Raw genomic sequence first — 7,209 nt, forward strand, 5'->3', positions numbered from 1 at the left:
TAGCGGGTCACTTAAAACACGCGATTGGGCTTGTGGGCCTTGGGCCCAAGCCCAAGCCCACTTAATCTACACTTAACCTAGCTATAAAAGAGAACCAAAACCCTAATCTTCAATTGTTTTCAGCCGCATATGAGTTCGTTTCCTCCTGTTTCCTTTTGTTGCTCTACTACTCAAAGAATACACACACACTTATATGAAGGAACCTCATCTCCTTCCTCATGAGTTCCATCAAACAAACAAAACCCCTCATCTATCAAAGGAACAGGCCAACCACAACTGTGGAGGCGGTGTACGGCGGTGGTGGATCCCCACAAGCACGACAGTCAGCGGCAACCACCCCCCCCCGTTACAGAATCAACGGCCGGCCACCATCCTTGGGTGGTGGCGCATGGCGGCGGCGCGGCGACAAGGTCCGAGAGGCAGAGAGAGAAGAGATACAGAAAGGATAAATCGGAGAGATGGAGGTGACGGCGGCGCTGTTACCGCTGTTTGTGGCGTCCACGGTGACCGGAGGTTCGACAACATCAGCGACGACAGCGACGATGGATGCTCGGGATGAATTTCAAACAGTCAAGGTTAGATTTGAGACTTGTTTTATCTTCAGTTCACTCGCCATTTTCATTTCGAAAGTTGTTAAACTCTTGTATGTTGAGAAACAGATCTAGTGTTGACGAGTCACGTATGTTCGGTTCAACGACGGCTGAATAGTGGTTCATGCTCAGTAAAAGGAGTGGTTTGGGTCTCGGTCAAATGGTCAACGGCTCGGTCAAACGGTTCAGTTCGGATCAGCTGGTTCGGATCAGATAGAATCGGTTCAGTTGACTCGGTCAAACCGAGTCAAGTCAGTCAACGAAGCCAGTCGGTCAACAAGGTCAAAGATGGTCAGCCTAGTCAACGCCAGTCAAACATCATTTCGGGTTTCAGATTCAGTTTCGGTTCACATGGTTTAACGGGTTCGAAGCTCAGTTAACTCGGTTCGATGCCAAGTCAACTCAGTCGGTTTCGGGTCACGGTCAAAGTCAGTCAACTGGTCAAAGCCAGTCAACAAAAGTCAATGGTCAACGCCGGTCAACAGAAGTCAAATATGGTCAACTCAGACCCGGTAAAGTTTAACGACGCGAAATTAACGTAGATTTTAGACTTTAGATAGTTAAACGCGACCGAGCTCGACCCGTTTCATTTTGGTATTAGTTTACATTTATTATTACTCGACGAAAATTTATATAAATTGAGTATATAGTGATTATATTGTTGAAAATTGTTTGAATCAATGTTGAGTTTTGACAAAAGACGACAACTTGAGTTGTCGGGGTTATTCCAAAAACAGAGGAAACTCTGCTGATTTTTGTAAAAACCCGACATATGAAACGTATTTTGTTATAAAAACGACGCCTATTGGAATGCAACGTATTTTATAAAAATAAATATAAGCGTATATTTATTTTTGGCGACATATCATAACTCATAAAACGAGTATTTTTCAAAGGATCGACAATTACGGTATACAAGTCAACGAAAACTCAGAAATCTTACATAAAATAAATGTGATTGTTTATATTTATTTCAAAAATTGAAATTCCGAACACTTTCTACAAGATAGATATAATGTTATATTTATTTCGAGCATCTATACTTTCGAACACTTTTATACGATAAATATAACGGGTATACCTATTTCAAACACCTTAAGACCGAATATTTTACACCACGACTTCATACTTTTTCTATCAAATAAATATAACGATTTATATTTATTTCAAACGATGAAATTTATATTTCAAGTTTCAAGGGTTTCGAATATATATATGTAAATATATATATACACACACACACCTTATTCGCTTACGTCTTACGAAAGCTACGAATAGTTGTACTACTATCCATCTACGCCTTTTATTCGAGACGACTAACACGGCATCGTATATATATATATATATATATTTGGTTATATATATAAATATATACCTTATAACACTCGAAAATTAAGTTGTTTTCGAGAATTAGTTTTATCCCGATTATAAACGGGATCAAATAACCATAGAATGGTTATTCTAAATCAATATAACACTACCTTAGAGTCGTTTAGTTAACGATTCGGTAGAGCTCGGGCACGTAGTTTAGCTACGTTGTTCTGTTTAGACACTTATAAGTATTCCTTCGTAGGAATGTTATAGTTGCACGCTAGCTAAGTCACGTTCTTGGAATGGCACTACGGAATCACGCTAAGCTAGCTTTGCACAGGAATATCCAGGTGAGTTCATAACCCCCACCTTTTCTAGTTTTACATTTTTACAAATGTTTTCGGGGGTGGAAAGACATGCAAGTTTTTGCAAAAACAAACAACTTTTCGATGAACGAAAACTCATACTTTTAAATCGTTTTACGAATGGATTTCAAGGAACTTAAACGGTTTACGAACGCTTTATACTAAACATACCGGTTTTACAAAACACACGCGTATCTACGAAACGTGCATGATTTTCATGTCTAGAGACGGGAATGTCCTAGCTACAACAACGAGACTGGGTTTGTCTGCGTACGCAAAACGAGACCACCCCAGTGAGTTCATGTTCCCCTTTTCTTTTAAACGTTTTCGGTTTTATAACTCTCGGGGGGAAATACATGTTACTATGGTATGGTTAAGCAACAAAATGAATTAGTAGATCACGTGCGAATAGGCTGATACTTAAAGCACCATTAATCTTGTTTAAGACCACGGAACAAAGGGGGTAGATCTATCGGGTACAGGGCGAGCCCCACTCACGAGTCCTTGTGTGACCACATGGAGTTTCCTTTGTTACCCTCGCCGGGTGGACCGGTACTAAATCGCTTACGGGTTGGTGGCTTCCTATGTCGGCACACATATTAATGTCCTAGCTACACATTAATGATCAACATATTCATTTACGCTTTACATATCGGATTTCGACAGCTAAACTTTCAGATGTCTTTAAGATTCATTTGACACAAACTCACAAATACATGGATTTACAAACATTGGTAACGTTTTCAACTTATGTACAAGTAAGAGGACGAGTTGGTCCTACTTACAAAGACTCTCATGGGCTAGACTCAAACCTTTCATATATCATGCCAAGAAAATAATTTTACTATATTTTCTCAAAAACTTTAAAACCGGTTATCAAAAAGATTTATTTTAAATCTTTTCAAAACAAACTATGAACTCGCTCAACTTTATGTTGACTTTTTCGCATGTTCTTTCTCAGGTGGAAATTTTCAAAATACGGAACGGTTGGAATAGGAGAACCCACGGGATTTCGAGTACTTAGCGGGCGTTCATTGTTTAGAAGTCTTAGCTTTTTGCTTCCGCTGTGCAATGAAGATACCGGTCCAGTCACGCCATGCTCTGATAATTTCGGGGTGTGACAACAGTCACAATAAAACCCACTGCAATTATTATCTATTAAAAGATCCAAAAAAATTAAACATTAGTTATTATGTTAACTGACACTATCTTCACCAGCTGAGTTAACTGCCTTTTTTTCCTACTAACTATAGCCAGAGAGGGATACAAATGTGCCTTTCTATATCAGACATTATTGAAACATCTTAAAGCTATATGCCTCTCTCTATATTCATACCATACCAAGGCAGTCTGCTACTCTATAAAGTCAACCAAAAAGCCAAAATTCCATTTGACTATTAAACATCCTTTTACCATTAAAAAAAATCCTTTTTACTCAAAATTTTTTTATTTTATCTATCTAACCAGTTACGTTGTTGTAAGAGATTAAAAAAAAATCCTTAAATTCACCATTTCCCAAGTAAATTAGTCAAAACTGAGACCAATATCATGGCCATCAACATGTCCATAAAAAACCTATCAATTTTAGTAGTTTTTTTTTTGTTTAACATTATTGAAAAACAATTCACTATATAATTAACATTTCTACTATTGGGGTGATATATAACACACTACAACGGAATACATTTATAAATATATTGACTTTGTGTTTTAAGGATGGCAACTTCAGTATTTGTCCATATCCATATATCTTCAAGAAAAGGATAAGAGTAAATTACACGGACGGTTCCTATGGTTTGCACTTTAAACGCATTTGGTCCCCAGCCTACAAATCTAAAGGTCAGCATGTCCAAGTTAGGGACTAAACATGTTACAAAGTGTAAACCACAGAGGCCATCCATGTGACTTTTGGTAAAGTTGAGGACTAAATGCGTTACAAAGTGCAAACCACTGGAACCATACGTGTAATTTTGGAAAGGTAGAGACCAAATCCAAATTTTTGGTAAACCACAGGGACAATCTCTGAATATTACTCAAAGGATAATTAATGGAGTGACATATATTTATATTGTTCAAGAATACCTGAAACTCTACCAAGCATACGAATTGTCAGAGACCTTGTAGATGTTCTTGGAAAATAGTATTTCCACAACTTCCAATCAACCGAAGGCATGTTTTAACAACAGATTCTTTTCCTTGATTCAGAGGGCTAACCACAAATCCTCCACCTAAATAACAACAACAACAATAATAATAATAATAATAACAATAATAATAATAATAATAATAATAATAATAATCACAAAATTCTAAGCAAATTGTTCCAACCAGTTGAATAAAATCTTCATATGTGAAAGATTGGAAGCACATAGGTAATTTCAAACCATTTACTTATAAACGGGTCAATAGGCGTTACTTTTTATCTCAACTGGGTCAAATTAAAAAAAAATATATATATATTGACATATTACCCAACCCGTCTGGCCTGCTCATATTGTCACCACCTCTAACTGGAAGCATATACTTACTGCGAATGTAAGCTCGGATGTAACTATCTTGTGTTGGACACTTGCTATGGATCACCGAGTGATATAGTATAACTATTTAAAAACCAAAAGTAACAACAAAAGCATAAGATTCACTATACTTAATAAAAGAATAATACGTAAAAAACAAAAATAAATCTAAGAGCCCTTGATTTGGAATAAATATTACATACCATATGTCCCGTCATTTTCCCTTCTCCAATATCGCCTCAAGAGTAAACCTCGAAATTCCCCTGAAAACCGTAGAATGCTTTAATAACTCTGTTTCTAGTTAATATTTAATCTAGAGTTTGAGAGTTTAAACCATGGTAGCCAATCTCTACATAGTTGCATGTGTATTATGTCTGTATGACCGTCAAGATGTTCAACCACAGTGCCACCATTGAAACAAAAATCCCATCTGCGAAAGTCGTCAACACATGGAAATGTGATATTCAACAAAGAAACAGGAAGTTTTTGTATATATAATGTATGTACTCGTATCTAGAAGGACCGATAGACATGAGGATTCTAAAAACGGCCTTTGATGTTCCCTCAACCACACCAACCGCCATTATAGCTGGTTGACCAGCCCGTTGCTAAAAATAATAAAAATACAATTCAAAAAAATAAGTTTTCGAGTCAATTGTCATTATCAAAATTTTTAAACAGCAGGAAAACTTACGCTCTCACTTGAATTATTACTATCTTTTACTTCTTTAAAGAGGCGAAGCCCTGCAAAAGCGGAAAGAAAGACATTATTTGTATATATATCTAAATTGAGATAGTAATTCCAGTTTGTATCATTTTGGCAACCGAAAATTTTCCATTGGGACGGTGCTATCACATCTGGCATGATCTCATCCACATGCGTGTTGCGGATACGATCCAGTCAACAGAATTTTTACGCTTCGCACTTTTAGAATCATTTAATCTGTAAATACAAAGTCATGATAATTTTTCATATATTTTTTAAAATAAATTAATCAACATTATCTCTTACCTAAAAGGATGACATCGTCTTTTTGAGTATGTTCCTGTTTCTGCCGCAACGTTCTGTAATGAATGTATCCACCTAGAATGAGATAACATAAAGCTCAAAAATTGACGATTGCATTAGTTAATTCTTTATTACCTTTGCAACTTTGGCTTGAAAATCAGGAGTCAGGTGATCTTCAAGAGTGAGGATGACAGGATATTCAGATGCAACAAATACATGTGTCTTGATGGCTTCCAAGGACTTGTTTAATTTGACTGGTGTTGTTAATGTCCTGTATTTTATGTTGATCATCTTGTTATAATAAAAAAAATCTTCATAATAGTTACAAAAACTCCACTAAATCACCAAAAACATAGAGAACCATCAATATAAACTCAAAAATTATGAAAAAAAAAACCGTTATCCCATTCAAGCATTTCATCAAACACCTTCCGTGCAATCCACAAACTGAAACATTTTCAAACATTTTCCACTAAAAACTCAAATGGGTATTCAAGAACTAACCTTTCCACCAAATATAAATCGTTTCCAAATCAACGAATACAGAATCACTTGAATCCACCATCACCCTCTTTTTTTCTCTATCTTCCAACCAGTCGAAATCTATGCTCCCCTCTTGTTTTGGCTACCACCGACTCTGATTTCTCCATAGTAACTGTAAATGGATTCGTAAGAAAACTGTAATCAGAAAAAAAGAAAATGACAGAGAGGAAGATAGTTGTAAGATCAAAATCGAATTTAACATCAAATTGATGAACAAATCTGAACAAAAAACCACTCAACTGAACAAAAAGACTTTGAAAACATCAACTGTTAGAACTAACTTAACCCTCTTCTCATCAATAAAAATTAACGTTCAAAATCACAAACCCCTAAATTCAACCAAAAACCAACCTCATCAATATCATGTAAAAAAACATATAAATCAGAAATTTACATAACAGTTAAGGAACAAAAACCCTAATTGCCCAAAAGATGAAACGATACTAACAACAAAAACACAAATGGAGAAGTAACCATTTAGGAAAAATAAATAAAATTGCAAAATGATTTGGTATTAGGAAAGATTAAACATACCTGATGCTTGAATCGTTCGAATGCATATGCGTGAACCAGAATGGAGATGAAGCAGAATGGAAAGGAAGGCTGTCTAGGGTTATGGAGCGGCAGAGTTTAAGAGAAGGAGAACGAAGAACCAGATCTAGGGTTTGCAAAAGAAACATAATATGTGCGTATAAATATAGTCGGGTCATAATAACATGAAACGGATCCCGCCCCAACCCATATACAAAAATTGTTGACCCATGGTTTTCCCGCCAAAAAGCAAAATCTAGAGGCCTCCTAGCTTGACACATCAGCAAAAATTAACACATTTATTATATATAATAGATTCCACATTAGATACAAACACTATTGAT

At 36.2% G+C, this 7,209-nt stretch overlaps 1 long non-coding RNA gene across 5 annotated transcripts; it reads right to left on the bottom strand.

The window, feature by feature from the left end:
- Positions 1-3,311: 3,311 nt before the first annotated feature.
- Positions 3,312-6,994, bottom strand: LOC110882866. 5 transcript variants are annotated; one of them, XR_004869701.1, is made up of 12 exons: positions 6,869-6,994; positions 6,296-6,446; positions 5,927-6,062; positions 5,795-5,847; positions 5,608-5,725; positions 5,477-5,526; positions 5,290-5,390; positions 5,117-5,212; positions 4,986-5,045; positions 4,795-4,866; positions 4,349-4,494; positions 3,312-3,421 (listed from the first exon to the last, which is right to left on the bottom strand). It is a non-coding gene; the product is annotated as an uncharacterized LOC110882866 (long non-coding RNA). The 5 variants fall into 5 exon arrangements; XR_004869702.1 differs by having other exon boundaries at positions 5,795-5,866; XR_004869703.1 differs by lacking the exon at positions 5,608-5,725.
- Positions 6,995-7,209: the final 215 nt, after the last annotated feature.

The sequence above is a fragment of the Helianthus annuus genome, chromosome 10 (assembly GCF_002127325.2).
Source record: "Helianthus annuus cultivar XRQ/B chromosome 10, HanXRQr2.0-SUNRISE, whole genome shotgun sequence".
Lineage (NCBI taxonomy): Eukaryota > Viridiplantae > Streptophyta > Magnoliopsida > Asterales > Asteraceae > Helianthus > Helianthus annuus.